Here is a 17,198-nt window from a genome sequence, read left to right on the forward strand (position 1 = left end):
ATTAAAACTAATATTTACTTTTATATGATTTGAAAATACTAATATAAGGAACGTTATAAGTGAAAATAGTATTGATATACTTTAATTTATTATAACAAAAGTAGATTTTAAAAAAAAAATACTTAAAATTGAGTTAGTATAGCCTTTGGTCCAAAAAATGTCATGTTACTAATCTACTTTAATATTATTTTTAATATTTACTTTTATATGATTTGAAGACACCTGTAATAGTATGTAAGTATATTAAAGATAATTCCAAATCAAGTATATTAGTTGCATTGTGTATTACTTTCTCTACTAAGCAGTTTCAATGTATGGAACCAACAGCCACAGTGAGTCCCAAAAACAGAAGTAGAAACAGTCCAGTTGCGACAGGGCTTGGTGGTGTAGTGGTATCGACACTGCCTCACGGATGTGGTTTGCACAGCCGGGATGCGGTTCGATTCCAGGTGCACCTGGAAAACCTTCAGGAAGAAAATTCCAATAATTCATTCAAAGTTTCCCTTAAAAGTTTTATTTTTAAAAAAATCCCCCAAATTTGGCAAGAAGTTCTTGTAAATATTTTCAAAAAATGAGTAAAAATCTTCCAAAATGCAAAAATATCTAAAGTGATTCCACATATATCAGTAAAACTTCTGATATTCTCTTAAGAACATTCACATATAAATCTACCAAAATCCAGTGAAATTTGCTGGATTTTGGTTGATTTTTATGTGAATGTTCTTAAGAAACATTTTTAGCATTTCTTTATTTACACCAAAAAATGTTAAAAGATTTCCCAAAAATGTTGAAAATGTGGACGTCAGAAGTTTCATTGTGAAAATATATATTTTTTCCACATTTTCAAACTTTAAAACGAGTCAATTTTGACCCGCAGGACGACAGGAGGGTTAAAGAACTTGAAAATGTACAAAAAACATAAAAAGCTACGATTAGATTCCCAAGCATTATGAAAAATGCATCAAACCCACTGTCACTTGTGATTCAGTGGGTAAATCTGGGGGCTGCACAGTGGCTTAGTGGTTAATAGAAGATCCCGGTTTGCGTCCCGGCCTTCCTGGGATCTTTCTGCATGGAGTTTGCATGTTCTTTCTGTGCATGTGTGGATTTTTTTCTGGGTTCTCCAGCTGCCTCCCACAGTCTAAAAACATGCTGAGGTTAATTGGTGATTCTAAATTGTCCGTAGGTGTGAATGTGATTGTTTGTCTCTATATGTAGCCCTGTGATAGACTGTTACCTGTCCAGGTGTCTCCTGCCTTCACCCTAAGTAAGCTGGGATAGACTCCAGCCCCCCATGACCCTAATGAGGATTGGTATTGGTATAGATAATGGATGGATGGATGGTAAATCTGGCTTGGCTGTGGCCTCAACCAACAAGGTGTGATCAACAACCACACACTCCGAAGCAGGAGGTGGCAGAAGTGAGTGACCTTGAGGTTTTCCAGCTGCCATCAAACAAAACTCCAACAGGAAGGAAGGTGAGCAGAGTCAACATGTGGGGGAAATGGAGGAGCTTTTGGCCAAAGCGGTAGGTTGAATTTTACACAGAACAGCGAGGACACAGGTATGGAAACTAACTAGAAATGTCCAGAAACTGCCTGTAGTCCAGAAGGTTCATGCAAAGATCCGTTCTCTGATGAGCATGTGTTTGGATCGTAGAGTGAAACAGATGGATTCTCTAAAAGATATTTAACCACCAGTGCTGTTTAAAACATGCTCTAGGTATTGTAGGAGTCTTTAAATACTTTTCTAATGACATGCATGAAAGAATATTTACATGCATTCATTTCCTAACTAAAACAAGCAGACGTCACTGAGGCCAAATAAGGCATCTTGTCTGTTTTTTTTAAATGTCTAAATGACACTATTTTACAGCCAGAAACTATAAAAACAGACACAATCACTGGATTTTAAACATTCTAGCAACCTTTGTGTGATGAGCTGTCAGAAAATATTACCAAGTTTAAGCATCTATTTCATAAGAGTAGTGTGTAGGAGAGGAACCAGCATTTCAGACAAAAAAATGCAAACAATTTAGAAATTATAAAACTAAATTCTGTTCTAAAATGTACAAGATTAAAAAATATGCAAAATATGGTCTTTAATAAGAAAAATTCAAGTTCTGAGATAAAAAACTAAATGTTGAAATTTAAATTACATAATAAATAAGATTATAAATATGGGAAAATGTTTCCATATAATTCAGATTGTGTCCTTTGATTTCTAATGAGCAGCTTTGAATAGGAAGCTGTCATTAAACAACAGAATAAATCTTTGAATTATTATCTTTACAACAGACCTTGAACTACTCAACTTGGGAAACGGATATTAAATGTTTATTTTTATAAATAAAACAGACACACCTTGCAGTTCTTCTACCAGTACTTGTTCTTGAGTTTTGCAGCGCTGCTCTCGAACTGCGAGGCTCCGGCTTGCAAGGCATCGGCCCGGTCGTCCAGCTCTGACAGCTTCTGATCTCTTTCCAGGACGTTGTCCACGTTCACACGCATGATGTCCACCACCTGAGGACGAAAACACCCGTCAGCCTCTCCGTCAGGTAAACATCCAGCTTAGACCTGTAGAGTGTTCTACTTTTAATTGTACAATCTGTATAGACGGTGGAACGTCCTCATGCTCAGGAGGACGTCTGGAAGAAGATGTTGGTCTTTCTGAGAGAGAATCTGTACGACAACACAAACCCTGGTGCAATATTATGATCCCACCTGTAACCAAGATGACAGCTAATGACTGCAGAGATCCAAAGTGAAGTCAAAATTTCAGTCTTTTCCCAAATCTTCAACCTTTGAGCTCATTTAGCTTCATTCCTTTAACCCTCCTGTTGTCCTCATTTACGGGCATCAAAAAATCTTGTTTCCTTGTCTGAAAAAAATCCAGAAATTCAGCAAAAAAGTCCCCAAATTTATTAAAATTTGCAAAACCTTCAGGAAGAAAATGGCAATAATTCCGTAAAAGTTTCTCTTCAGAGTTTTATTTAAAAAAAAAAAAAAGCAAATTTGACAAGAAAATTCTTGTAAATATTTTCAAAAAATGAGTAAAAATCTCCCAAAAAAATCCTAAAAATATCTAAAGTGATTATATATATATATATATATATATATATATATATATATATATATATATAAAAATATATGACAAAATATGACAAAAACGTCATAGTTTAGTATGTCGCCCAAAAAGTCACAAAAACATCAGTTTCGTATGTTGTCCAAAATGTCACAAAATTGGCAGAGTTTAGTAATTGGACGACATACTAAACTATGACGTTTTTGTGACATTTTGGACGACATACTAAACTTCATCAGGTAGTTAAACAAAAAAACATCAAAGAACAGTCTTTCAACGTTATTTATTCTGTGCATCTGAGCCACATCATCATTCCTGAGTTGTAATTTCTGTTTCATGAGGACTTTTTTTTGCTTCTGTCTTCACAGATTCTATGCACATTTGGACTATATAGATGTCAGCATTTCATTTAAAGCAGCATCTGCAGTGATTCACAAGGTGAGTGATGTTTGCCTACATTTCTTTAGTCTATTGCACAGTTGCAGTTACTTTTTTCCCTCCTGACGTTAAAGGAACAATATGACATGTTAAATTCTAGTCTATCTCTTTACTGAGCAGAATGTGTCAAAACATGTGGTCAGGGAAGAAAAGTACAGGAGTAAAGTGAAAAGTGTTCCTTGAACAGGTCTGTTTTCTGGCAGGTTATTGAACAAGCAGACATTCATGTAATCTAAGATGTGATTTTAGACAAAGTGAACCTTAAACTGTGAAACATTCAGTGCAGCATCAGCAAAGACAGGAAAACTGGCATAAAATAGATGTAAATCCTGATAGAGGCTTTAAAGCGTTCAATTTTAACCATTTCTGGGGGCATGTTTGCTCTGAAATAAGTACAAAAACAGAACTATTCTAAAAGTATCCCGATGCTGCGTGACACTACTCATAGGTCGAATTCAACTATTAGCAACAGCATTGCTAAAACCTAAAAAACACTGTAAATGAAATGTGAAATTGCATTATTCTCAGTTAAATTTAAACTTTTAGATGGGACATAACATCATTAACAGTCAAGCATTATACACAGCAGTATTATGTACATTTGATACAGTATGTTTAGCCATTAAAAACTGTACATTTTACAGGACACTTTTCATGCCATTACTGAAGACATGAGATTTCTGAAATGTTGGAGTCGGTTTAAGGCAAGTTGTGCTTTAATAGTTGAACTTTTAAGTGACCGAAAATTGTCCTCCAAATAAGACCTGGGTCATTTTAGGATTGTAAACTTATTACAGAAGTTGTGCAAATAATAGGTTCCTGTGTGCAAAATGAAATGCATCTTATTTGCTTCAATGCAGGAAAATTCTTTTGAAGTGCAGGTTGGTTTCAGCTGAAAGCCACACGAGGGCGGCACTTACACATTTTCTTTTTTAACACTAGAATGCCCACAGAGCAGCCATTTGGCTTTTCTACCAATAAAACCCACAGGGCAGCCAGTTGGCTGGAAGGTTTTTACCTACTATCCTAAATGAGCTGTGAACAGACGCCTTTGTTATGTAAACGAGGCAATGACTGGCGCATCACGGGAGGGGACATGCTGAGCCACCTCAAGGAAACTTGTGTTGCGCTATCACTTTGCCATCTTAGGAAGAGATCAACACACATGGGTTTTTTCCTTTGTTGCTGAGATTTATTGTTAAAAATAGTACAAAATAGTACAAAATAAAAAAGGTTGGAGGGTGGTGGTTTAGCACTGGAGAGAGCAGCAGATACCCTTAGCCGAAGTTGTTCCACCTCGGTCTCTGCCAATTTGTTGTTTCTGATGGCAGTCTCTCCTCCTCCCTCACTCCCCTGCATTCCTCAGGTAATGGCCACATTTACAAATGAAAAGGTGCTAATTGCAGCCAACAGAGTAGCCAGCTAGCAGCCTCTTGGCTAAAGGAGTTCCAGAAAATCCTGGGCATTCTAGTGCTAATCCAGCTCACATCCTCTAACAGCAGCATCGGAAATTGCTTTATGATTATTATATCCTTGTAAGCAAATTGTGGGTTTAAAAGCTACTGTAGAAAGTTTTCTGTAGCTTGAGTCAGACAGTCATGTTATTCTGTTTTGTGGTGAATCATCTTAAACAGCTAGAAGCCATGTCCAGCTGTTGTATTTAAAAGCATTTATACAGCAGAGAAACAATTGTAGTCATGTGTTTGTTTTTTATTTTAGGGTGTGTAGCAGTGGAGAAGGAAGCAGCAGCTGAAGCGTGTTAGGGTTTCCTGCAGGACAGAGGAGGGATGGTGGCATTGTCATCACAGCAGGCATTGTTGTTTGACAGGTAAAGCTGTGAATTTGTTGAAACAGGCAAGAGTAGGGCTTTATTCACTGGCAGGCTGACACAGACACAGACACAGCGAAGAACAAACTAGCTTCTTCTTCTTCTCCAGACTTTGATCATTTGCTTATCTTTCTGTTTTCTTTTTTTGTTTTACATGCTGAGAGAGCCAACGTCTGCGGTGGACGATTAAAGACCAAGTTGTCGACATCCATAGAGGTGAGTTACACATTGTGACACATTGTACACAGCAGACTTTAATATCAAACCAAGAGTTGTAGTATGACCAGCAGGAGACAATTGAAGGCTCCATTGATTTTCGTGACAGCCTAATCCAGAGAGCAGAGGTGAGTTAGAAACATGCACAGTGTAGGTGATGGGTGTTTTGAGTTCTATTCATTGCTTTGTCATAGATTGAAGACATGGGACTTTGATCATATTTGTCTTTCAGGAGGTTCACAGAGATGAGTTGCAACAAGAAAACGTTATGCATGGTGTCAGAGATTTGCCGTAGATCTTCTTCTTCTTCTTCTTCTTCTTCTTCTTCTTCTTCTTCTTCTTCTTCTTCTTCTTCTTCTTCTTCTTCTTCTTCTTCTTCTTCTTCTTCTTCTTCTTCTTCTTCTTCTTCTTCTTCTTCTTCTTCTTCTTCTTCTTCTTCTTCTTCTTCTTCTTCTTCTTCTTCTTCTTCTTCTTCTTCTTCTTCTTCTTCTTCTTCTTCTTCTTCTTCTTCTTCTTCTTCTTCTTCTTCTTCTTCTTCTTCTTCTTCTTCTTCTTCTTCTTCTTCTTCTTCTTCTTCTTCTTCTTCTTCTTCTTCTTCTTCTTCTTCTTCTTCTTCTTCTTCTTCTTCTTCTTCTTCTTCTTCTTCTTCTTCTTCTTCTTCTTCTTCTTCTTCTTCTTCTTCTTCTTCTTCTTCTTCTTCTTCTTCTTCTTCTTCTTCTTCTTCTTCTTCTTCTTCTTCTTCTTCTTCTTCTTCTTCTTCTTCTTCTTCTTCTTCTTCTTCTTCTTCTTCTTCTTCTTCTTCTTCTTCTTCTTCTTCTTCTTCTTCTTCTTCTTCTTCTTCTTCTTCTTCTTCTTCTTCTTCTTCTTCTTCTTCTTCTTCTTCTTCTTCTTCTTCTTCTTCTTCTTCTTCTTCTTCTTCTTCTTCTTCTTCTTCTTCATGGAATTTCACCTAAATAAAAAAAAAAAAAAAAAAAAAAAGAGTCCAAACTGCATTGTCGTCAATTTTTCTGAAAAACAAAGAGTAAAGTGTGAAGAGAGAGAAAAGTAGGAAAGAGGAAAAGAGTAAAGTGTGAGAAAAAAGCAAAGAGAGAAGAGAGGAAAAAGAAGAAAGTTTAAGGAAAGAACAAAGAGAAAAAGAACAAAGTGTGAGAGAAAAGGGGATAGAGGAAAAAAGGGGACAGAGGAAAAAAGACTAAGTGTGAGAGGAAAAAAGACTAAGTGTGAGAGAAAAGGGGACAGAGGAAAAAAGACTAAGTGTGGGAGAAAAGGGGACAGAGGAAAAAAGACTAAGTGTGGGAGAAAAGGGGACAGAGGAAAAAAAGACTAAGTGTGGGAGAAAAGGGGACAGAGGAAAAAAGACTAAGTGTGAGAGAAAAGGGGACAGAGGAAAAAAAGACTAAGTGTGAGAGAAAAGGGGACAGAGGAAAAAAGACTAAGTGTGAGAGGAAAAAAAGACTAAGTGTGAGGAAAAAGAACAAAGTGTGAAAAAAAGAGGAAAAAGAACAAAGTGTGAAAATAGCAAAGTGTGAAAAAAGAGGAAAGAGAGTAAAGAGGAAAAAGAACAAAGTGTGAAAATAGCAAAGTAAGAGGAAAAAAGACTAAGTGTGAGAGAAAAGGGGACAGAGGAAAAAAGACTAAGTGTGAGAGAAAAGGGGACAGAGGAAAAAACGCTAAGTGTGAGAGAAAAGGGGACAGAGGAAAAAAGACTAAGTGTGAGAGGAAAAAAAGACTAAGTGTGAGGAAAAAGAACAAAGTGTGAAAATAGCAAAGTAAGAGGAAAAAAGACTAAGTGTGAGAGGAAAGGGGATAGAGGAAAAAAGACTAAGTGTGAGAGAAAAGGGGACAGAGGAAAAAAGACTAAGTGTGAGAGGAAAAAAAGACTAAGTGTGAGGAAAAAGAACAAAGTGTGAAAAAAAGAGGAAAAAGAACAAAGTGTGAAAATAGCAAAGTGTGAGAAAAGAGGAAAAAGAACAAAGTGTGAAAATAGCAAAGTGTGAGAAAATAGCAAAGTAAGAGGAAAATAGCAAAGTGTAAGGAAAGAGGAAAAAGAACAAAGTGTGAAAATAGCAAAGTGTGAGAAAAGAGGAAAAAGAACAAAGTGTGAAGAAAGAACAAAGTGTGAAAATAGCAAAGTGTGAGAAAAGAGGAAAAAGAACAAAGTGTGAAAATAGCAAAGTGTGAGAAAAGAGGAAAATAGAAAAATAGCAAAGTGTGAGAAAAGAACAAAGTGAGAAATGCAAGTCACCGGGAAACAGTGCAAACATGAAGCAGAAATACAAAAGCCATCACCTGCATGACTGTGTCTAACTCACCTCTATGGATGTCAACGTCGTCTTTAATCGTCCACTGCACATCTCGTCTCTCGACATGTAAAAGAAACAAAGAAAATGGCGACATCAGCAAACAATCAAAGTCCCATGTCTTCAATTTATGTCAAAACCATGAATGACGCAGACAAGTGACCAGCATTAAGTCCAATTGTGACCCAGATGGAAAACAGCCAACACCTCAAGGACAGAGTGTGTCAAAGCAAAGAGACATGCAAAGAACCCGAACAAAGTGCAAACATGACACAGACGACACAAAACAGCCATCGCTTCCGTCAATGTGTATGACTCACCTCTATGGATGTCAACGTCCTCTAATCGTCCACTGCACATCTCGGTCTCTCGGCATGTAAAACAAAGAAAATGGCGACATCAGCAAACAATCAAAGTCCCATGTCTTCAATTTATGTCAAAGCCATGAATGACGCAGACAAGTGACCAGGATAAAGTCCAAACGTGACCCAGATAGAAAACAGCCAACACCTCAAGGACAGAGTGTGTCAAAGCAAAGAGTTAGACATGCAAAGAACCCGAACAAAGCGCAAACATGACACAGACGACACAAAACAGCCATCGCTTCCGTAAATGTGTATGACTCACCTCGATGGATGTCAACGTCGTCTTTAATCGTCCACTGCACATCTCAGTCTCTCAGCATGTAAAAGAAACAAAGAAAATGGCGACATCAGCAAACAATCAAAGTCCCATGTCTTCAATTTGTCTCAAAGCCATGAATGACGCAGACAAGTGACCAGCATTAAGTCCAAACGTGACCCAGATGGAAAACAGCCAACACCTCAAGGACAGACTGTGTCAAAGCAAAGAGTTAGACATGCAAAGAACCCGAACAAAGTGCAAACATGACAGACGACACAAAACAGCCATCGCTTCTGTCAATGTGTGTGACTCACCTCTATGGATGTCAATGTCCTCTTTAATCGTCCACTGCACATCTCGGTCTCTCGGCATGTAAAACAAAGAAAATGGCGACATCAGCAAACAATCAAAGTCCCATGTCTTCAATTTATGTCAAAGCCATGAATGACGCAGACAAGTGACCAGCATTAAGTCCAAACGTGACCCAGATGGAAAACAGCCAACACCTCAAGGACAGAGTGTGTCAAAGCAAAGAGTTAGACATGCAAAGAACCCGAACAAAGTGCAAACATGACACAGATGACACAAAACAGCCATCGCTTCAATCAATGTGTATGACTCACCTCTATGGATGTCAACGTCCTCTTTAATCGTCCACTGCACATCTCAGTCTCTCGGCATGTAAAAGAAAGAAACAAAACTGCTACATCAGCAAACAATCAAAGTCCCATATCTTACATTTGTGTCAAAGCCATGAATGACGCAGACGAGTGACCAGGATAAAGTCCAAACGTGACCCAGATGGAAAACAGCCAACACCTCAAGGACAGACTGTGTCAAAGCAAAGAGTTAGACATGCAAAGAACCCGAACAAAGTGCAAACATGACACAGACGACACAAAACAGCCATCGCTTCTGTCAATGTGTATGACTCACCTCTATGGATGTCAATGTCCTCTTTAATCGTCCACTGCACATCTCAGTCTCTCGGCATGTAAAAGAAAGAAACAAAACTGCTACATCAGCAAACAATCAAAGTCCCATGTCTTCAATTTGTGTCAAAGCCATGAATGACGCAGACGAGTGACCAGGATAAAGTCCAAACGTGACCCAGATGGAAAACAGCCAACACCTCAAGGACAGACTGTGTCAAAGCAAAGAGTTAGACATGCAAAGAACCCGAACAAAGTGCAAACATGACACAGACGACACAAAACAGCCATCGCTTCGGTCAATGTGTGTGACTCACCTCTATGGATAGCAACGACGGTGTCTTTAATCGTCTGCACATCTCAGTCTCTCGGCATGTAAAAGAAAGAAACAAAACTGCTACATCAGCAAACAATCAAAAGCCCATGTCTTCAATTTGTGTCAAAGCCATGAATGACGCAGACGAGTGACCAGGATAAAGTCCAAACGTGACCCAGATGGAAAACAGCCAACACCTCAAGGACAGACTGTGTCAAAGCAAAGAGTTAGACATGCAAAGAACCCGAACAAAGTGCAAACATGACACAGACGACACAAAACAGCCATCGCTTCTGTCAATGTGTGTGACTCACCTCTATGGATGGCGACGACGGTGTCTTTAATCGTCTGCACATCTCAGTCTCTCGGCATGTAAAAGAAAGAAACAAAACTGCTACATCAGCAAACAATCAAAGTCCCATGTCTTCAATTTGTGTCAAAGCCATGAATGACGCAGACGAGTGACCAGGATAAAGTCCAAACGTGACCCAGATGGAAAACAGCCAACACCTCAAGGACAGACTGTGTCAAAGCAAAGAGTTAGACATGCAAAGAACCCGAACAAAGTGCAAACATGACACAGACGACACAAAACAGCCATCGCTTCTGTCAATGTGTGTGACTCACCTCTATGGATAGCGACGACGGTGTCTTTAATCGTCTGCACATCTCAGTCTCTCGGCATGTAAAAGAAAGAAACAAAACTGCTACATCAGCAAACAATCAAAGTCCCATGTCTTCAATTTGTGTCAAAGCCATGAATGACGCAGACGAGTGACCAGGATAAAGTCCAAACGTGACCCAGATGCTAAACAGCCAACACCTCAAGGACAGAGTGTGTCAAAGCAAAGAGTTAGACATGCAAAGAACCCGAACAAAGTGCAAACATGACACAGATGACACAAAACAGCCATCGCTTCAATCAATGTGTATGACTCACCTCTATGGATGTCAATGTCCTCTTTAATCGTCCACTGCACATCTCGGTCTCTCGGCATGTAAAACAAAGAAAACTGGAACATCATCAAACGATCAAAGGCCCATGTCTTCAATTTATGTCAAAGCCATGAATGACGCAGACAAGTGACCACGATAAAGTCCAAACGTGACCCAGATGCTAAACAGCCAACACCTCAAGGACAGAGTGTGTCAAAGCAAAGAATTAGACATGCAAGTGACCCGAAAAAAGTGCAAACATGACACGCACAACACAAAACAGAAATCGCTTCCATGACTGTATGTAACTCACTTCTATGGATGTCGACGACGTCGTCTTTAATCGTCCACTGCAGATCTCGGTCTCTCGACGTGTAAAAGAAAGAAAGGAAATGCCAACATCATCAAACGATCAAAGTCCCAGCGTGCATGCATTCGGAAGTGTGGAGCTATAATTCTGTATTTACATATCGGCATAGTTTATGAATAAAACAAAATGTCTGTCAAACATTCAGACATTTCAACCTAAATAAATGCCTGATTGTCTGCCTGCCAAAAAATAAAAATTGTACCCCCCCGCCCCCCCTCTATATTCTTCAGGCGATGTACTAACATCACGTGGTTGATTCTGCAGACATTTGTGATCATGCTTAGCAACGCCTGTGAATTAGGACTAATTTCATCAATCACAGCTAAAGTTGTAGAGGGATACAAATTATTTCAGCCTCATTCACTGGACTTGTCATTGCAGCGGGGGGATACATTGGCAGGTCCAGTGAATGAGGCTGAAACAATTTGTATCCCTCTATAACTTTAGCTGAGAATATAGAGGGGGGGGGAACATTTTCTGGCAGGCGCAGACAATCAGGCATTTATTTAGGTTGAAATGCCATGTGCTAAATTACCAAACGTGTTTGACAGTTGAAGCATGATCATAACGATCCACATTTTGTTTTATTCATAAACTACGCTGACAAATCAAAAACGGCTTCTTACCCGGCTCCCGTATAGTTCAATGCGTTAAGCGTACGACCCGTGTACGGGAGTTGTTCACCGACGCAGCGGCTCGGGTTCGATACCCGGTCGCGGCACTCTGCTGCATGTCTTGTCCAACTCTTTTCCCCCGTTTCCTGTCTCTCGCTCACTGTGCCTAAATAAAGCCGAAAAAATAATTTTTTTAAAAAGCAAAAAAAACCCAGCTTCTTTCAAAGAGACACCAGGCAGACTGTAGATGAGCAGGGTTTTAGTTACAAAAACACAAACAAACATGCCAACTATGTGCAGAACTCACCACACGAGAAAGAAGAAGGAGGACTCCACCTGGTCGGAGGACGGCTGCGAGCTGCTCGGTCTCCGGAGAGACTGGACAGGAGGAATGATCCGCACAGCTTCGGAGGAAGAGTGCGAATGATCGGCATAGTCGCATTGCCGGCCTTTTAAGCGGGAGATGACAAACGAGCTGGACCTCCACAGCTCATTCAACTCATCCAGCGCAGCTGCAGCTCATCCTCTCATCAGCACTGAGGCACAGAACCTCCCTTGAAAAACACATGAAGTTGATTTTTCTCCTGATTAGATCATTGCTTGTGTTGGATCTACTCTCAGATGTGTCTTGGATAAAAGCATCTGCTAAATAAAATTATAGACCGACATACTGTCTGTATTTTTCACAAGTTAGGATAAGATAAAACATTATTAATTTTGCAGACATGGCTCAGAAAACAAAATATCTAGTAGAAAAGCAATAAGCTACAAGAATGAGACATGACTGAAAATTAAACACAGCTCCAACAATGCTGTAAAATAGAAAAGTTAGAATAAATGCCACACATGATAATGAAATATTGGACATGAAATTGATGTATTTGGATTTTCTATCTTGTTTTCTTTTATCTGAGCCACATCATCATTCCTGAGTTGTAATTTCTGTTCCATGAGGACTTTTTTTTGCTTCTGTCTTCACAGATTCTATGCACATTTGGACTATATAGATGTCAGCATTTCATTTAAAGCAGCATCTGCAGTGATTCACAAGGTGAGTGATGTTTGCCTACATTGCTTTAGTCTATTGCACAGTTGTAGTTACTTTTTTCCCTCCTGACGTTAAAGGAACAATATGACATGTTAAATTGTGGTCTATCTCTTTACTGAGCAGAATGTGTCAAAACACATGTGGTCAGGGAAGAAAAGTAAAGGAGTAAAGTGAAAAGTGTTCCTTGAACAGGTCTGTTTTCTGGCAGGTTATTGAACAAGCAGACATTCATGTAATCTAAGATGTGATTTTAGACAAAGTGAACCTTAAACTGTGAAACTTTCAATGCAGCATCAGCAAAGACAGGAAAACTGGCATAAAATAGATGTAAATCCTGATAGAGGCTTTAAAGCCTTCAATTTTAACCATTTCTGGGGGCATGTTTGCTCTGAAATAAGTACAAAAACAGAACTATTCTAAAAGTATCCCGATGCTGCCTGACACTACTGATAGGTCGAATTCAACTATTAGCAATAGCATTGCTAAAACCTAAAAAACACTGTAAATGAAATGTGAAATTGCATTATTCTCAGTTAAATTTACACCTTTAGATGGGACATTACATCATTAACAGTCAAGCATTATACACAGCAGTATTTGAATCCCAGAGCAGGCAGGCAGAGCCTGAAAGGACCCACTGCAAGAGAGAGTGCAGTAGGAGTCAAAGAGTCAGAGACACAAAAAGACCTAAGGGGCGGAGGTCTGGAGGGAGAGAGAAGGGGGGGAGAGAGGGGGGGGGAGGGAGAGGGGGGGGGAGAGAAGGGGGAAAAAAAATTTAAAAATAATTAATTTTATTTTTACACGGGAATGAAAAGGAAGGAAGGAAGGAAGAAAGGAAAAAAGGGGGAGAGAGAAGGGGAGGGAGAGAGGGAGAGGGGGGGAGGGAGAAAGAGAAGGGGGAGAAGGGGGGAGGGAGAAGGGGGGAGAAGGGGGAAAAAAGATTAAAAAATAATTAATTTTATACTACTTGAAATACTCTTACATACTATTAAATGATACTAAGATACTTGATTTTGTACTACTTTTAATCGTATGTAAGTGTATTAAAGAAGTTCAAAATCAAGTATATTAGTTCCTTCAAGTAGTACATTAGTATTATGTTCTACATTGGTATTAAGTTCTACATTGAGACACTTTCTGTACTAAGCAGTTTGAATTATCTGACCCAAGAGCCGATGTAAGTATAAAGACACTTTCTCTACTAACTTATTATAGTAAGAAACTGGACTGAAAGGTTTGACCAAAAGCACAACAGAAAAGCTCCGATTGTCACACGGCTTGGTAGTGTAGTGGTACAGCACATGCATCTCGTATATAGCTTCACACACTGATGATGTGGGTTCGATTCCAGGAGCCCGAAAGGACCCACTGCAACAGGGACTGCGGTGGGGGTCAACGAGACCCAGACACAAAAAGTCAATGTGCAGGGGTGTGGAGGAATAGCTCAGTGAGATGGAGAAACGGTTAGCAACTCAGAGGCTGCAGGTTCGAGTCCTGCAAAGGAATGACCAGACACGGGAAGATTAAAAATTAACAGATTTCTATACTAAGCAGTTTGAATTTTCTGAACCGTCTACTAACTTACTATAGTCTAAGTCCAAAGTCTGTCGGCCAGTCAATAAACCTACACGCCGCCACAGTCTTAGGCCTTGTCCACACGTAGCAGGGTTTTTGTAAAACCGAATATCCTTCCCCCTCCGTCTAGAAAAAAACGTACGTACACACCACCTCGTTTTTAGAAAAAAAACTTCATCCACGCCTAACCGCATAAGTGCGTTTTTCAGCACATTCATAAGCATGCCGGACCTTTAGGTGGCAGTAGTTCCCCAAATCCTAGCAAGGTGGTGGAGAATAACCGTCCTTAACGTCGTCCTTCGCCTGTGTTGTTGAATGTGGAGCAGTATCTGGGCTTGTAAAAACAAGCAAGTAAAAAGCGCCTGTACAAGAAACAGCGTCCAAAACCTTGTGAGAGCATCCATACTGTTACCGAATGTAAACACAGGTCGCATATGTGACGTAAGAACATATTTTGTCGCAGGCGGTGACGTTTCGAAATACAAAACCCCGGTTACTGATGTCCACATGCAGACGCATAAAACGGAGAATTCGCAAATCTTCACTTTGGTCGGAGTTTTTAAAAAGAATCGTTTTTGATGACGTAAATCTGCGTTTTCGTGTGGATGATAGGCCGAATTGTAGAAAAACATCTTCGTTTTGTGAGATACCCGGCTACGTGTGGACAAGGCCTGAGTCAGTCCAATAAACCTCACCTCTGTTTCAGGTAATCCACAGCTGTCATTGCATTGGTGGTGGACCTGCCAAACAACAATGCCTGCTGTGATGACAATGCCACCATCCCTCCTCTCTCCTGCAGGAAACCCTAACGCACTTCAGCTGCTGCTTCCTTCTCCACTGCTACACACCCTAAAATAAAAAACAAACACATGACTACAATTGTTTCTCTGCTGTATAAATGCTTTTAAATACAACAGCTGGACATGGCTTCTAGCTCTTTAAGATGATTCACCACAAAACAGAATAACATGACTGTCTGACTCAAGCTACAGAAAACTTTCTACAGTAGCTTTTAAACCCACAATTTGCTTACAAGGATACAATAATCATAAAACAATTTCTGATGCTGCTGTTAGAGGATGTGAGCTGGATTAGAAAAGAAAATGTGTAAGTGCTGCCCTCGTGTGGCTTCCAGCTGAAACCAACCTGCACTTCAAAAGAATTTTCCTGCATTGAAACAAATACGATGCATTTCATTTTGCACACAGGATCCTATTATTTGCACAACTTCTGTAATAAGTTTACAATCCTAAAATGACCCAGGTCTTATTTGGAGGACAATTTTCGGTCAGTTAAAAGTTCAACTATTAAAGCTCAACTTGCCTTAAACCGACTCCAACATTTCAGAAATCTCATGTCTTCAGTAATGGCATGAAAAGTGTCCTGTAAAATGTACAGTTTTTAATGGCTAAACATACTGTATCAAATGTACATAATACTGCTGTGTATAACGCTTGACTGTTAATGATGTAATGTCCCATCTAAAAGTTTAAATTTAACTGAGAATAATGCAATTTCACATTTCATTTACAGTGTTTTTTAGGTTTTAGCAATGCTGTTGCTAATAGTTGAATTCGACCTATGAGTAGTGTCACGCAGCATCGGGATACTTTTAGAATAGTTCTGTTTTTGTACTTATTTCAGAGCAAACATGCCCCCAGAAATGGTTAAAATTGAAGGCTTTAAAGCCTCTATCAGGATTTACATCTATTTTATGCCAGTTTTCCTGTCTTTGCTGATGCTGCACTGAATGTTTCACAGTTTAAGGTTCACTTTGTCTAAAATCACATCTTAGATTACATGAATGTCTGCTTGTTCAATAACCTGCCAGAAAACAGACCTGTTCAAGGAACACTTTTCACTTTACTCCTGTACTTTTCTTCCCTGACCACATGTTTTGACACATTCTGCTCAGTAAAGAGATAGACCACAATTTAACATGTCATATTGTTCCTTTAACGTCAGGAGGAAAAAAAGTAACTACAACTGTGCAATAGACTAAAGCAATGTAGGCAAACATCACTCACCTTGTGAATCACTGCAGATGCTGCTTTAAATGAAATGCTGACATCTATATAGTCCAAATGTGCATAGAATCTGTGAAGACAGAAGCAAAAAAAAGTCCTCATGAAACAGAAATTACAACTCAGGAATGATGATGTGGCTCAGATAAAAGAAAACAAGATAGAAAATCCAAATACATCAACTGCGGATTCAATCCCAAACAGGAAAAACTCTAGAATGTGTGAGTGAAATTACATAAAACTGAAGCTACTGTGATGTCAGTGGTGGTTCAGATGCAGGAATTCTGAGTTTTTGTTTGTTTTATGAGGTCTTTAGCTTTTGGTGTGCTGAGCTGTATGTCTGAGGACTTTACTGAAGAAAAATGAAAAGATGCACAGAATAAATAACGTTGAAAGACTGTTCTTTGATGTTTTTTTGTTTAACTACCTGATGAAGTTTAGTATGTCGTCCAAAAAGTCACAAAAACGTCATAGTTTAGTATGTCGTCCAAAATATGACAAAAATGTCATATGACGTTTTTGTGACATTTTGGACGGCATACTAAACTATGACATTTTTGTCACATTTTGGACGACATACTAAAGTATGATGTTTTTGTGAAATTTTGGACGTCATACTAAACTATGACGTTTTTGTGACATTTTGTATGACATACTAAACTATGACGTTTTTGTCATATTTTGGACGACATACTAATCTGTGATAATTGTGTGACATTTTGGATGTCATAATAAACTATGACGTTTTTGTGACTTTTTGGACGACATACTAAACTATGACGTTTTTTTCAAATTTTTGACAACATACTAAACTATGACGTTTTTGTCATATTTTGGACGACATACTAAACTATGACTTTTTAGTGACAATTTTGACAACATACTAAACTATG

At 39.0% G+C, this 17,198-nt stretch overlaps 1 protein-coding gene, 1 long non-coding RNA gene and 1 pseudogene across 3 annotated transcripts in view; 2 read left to right on the forward strand and 1 right to left on the reverse strand.

The window, feature by feature from the left end:
• Positions 1–17,198, forward strand: part of jam2a (junctional adhesion molecule 2a) — a 48,254-nt gene that overhangs the window by 21,745 nt on the left and 9,311 nt on the right.
• The window catches only part of LOC111582604 (vesicle-associated membrane protein 2-like), a 28,450-nt pseudogene that overhangs the window by 5,472 nt on the left and 5,780 nt on the right, over positions 1–17,198 (forward strand).
• On the reverse strand, positions 11,499–16,816 carry LOC118471716 (uncharacterized). 2 transcript variants are annotated; one of them, XR_008600872.1, is made up of 5 exons: positions 16,733–16,816; positions 16,309–16,378; positions 14,977–15,121; positions 11,966–14,200; positions 11,499–11,824 (listed from the first exon to the last, which is right to left on the reverse strand). It is a non-coding gene; the product is annotated as an uncharacterized LOC118471716 (long non-coding RNA). The 2 variants fall into 2 exon arrangements; XR_004849064.2 differs by lacking the exon at positions 16,733–16,816 and having other exon boundaries at positions 14,977–15,130; positions 16,309–16,724.

Source organism: Amphiprion ocellaris, chromosome 24 (genome assembly GCF_022539595.1).
Source record: "Amphiprion ocellaris isolate individual 3 ecotype Okinawa chromosome 24, ASM2253959v1, whole genome shotgun sequence".
Taxonomy (NCBI): Eukaryota; Metazoa; Chordata; class Actinopteri; family Pomacentridae; genus Amphiprion; species Amphiprion ocellaris.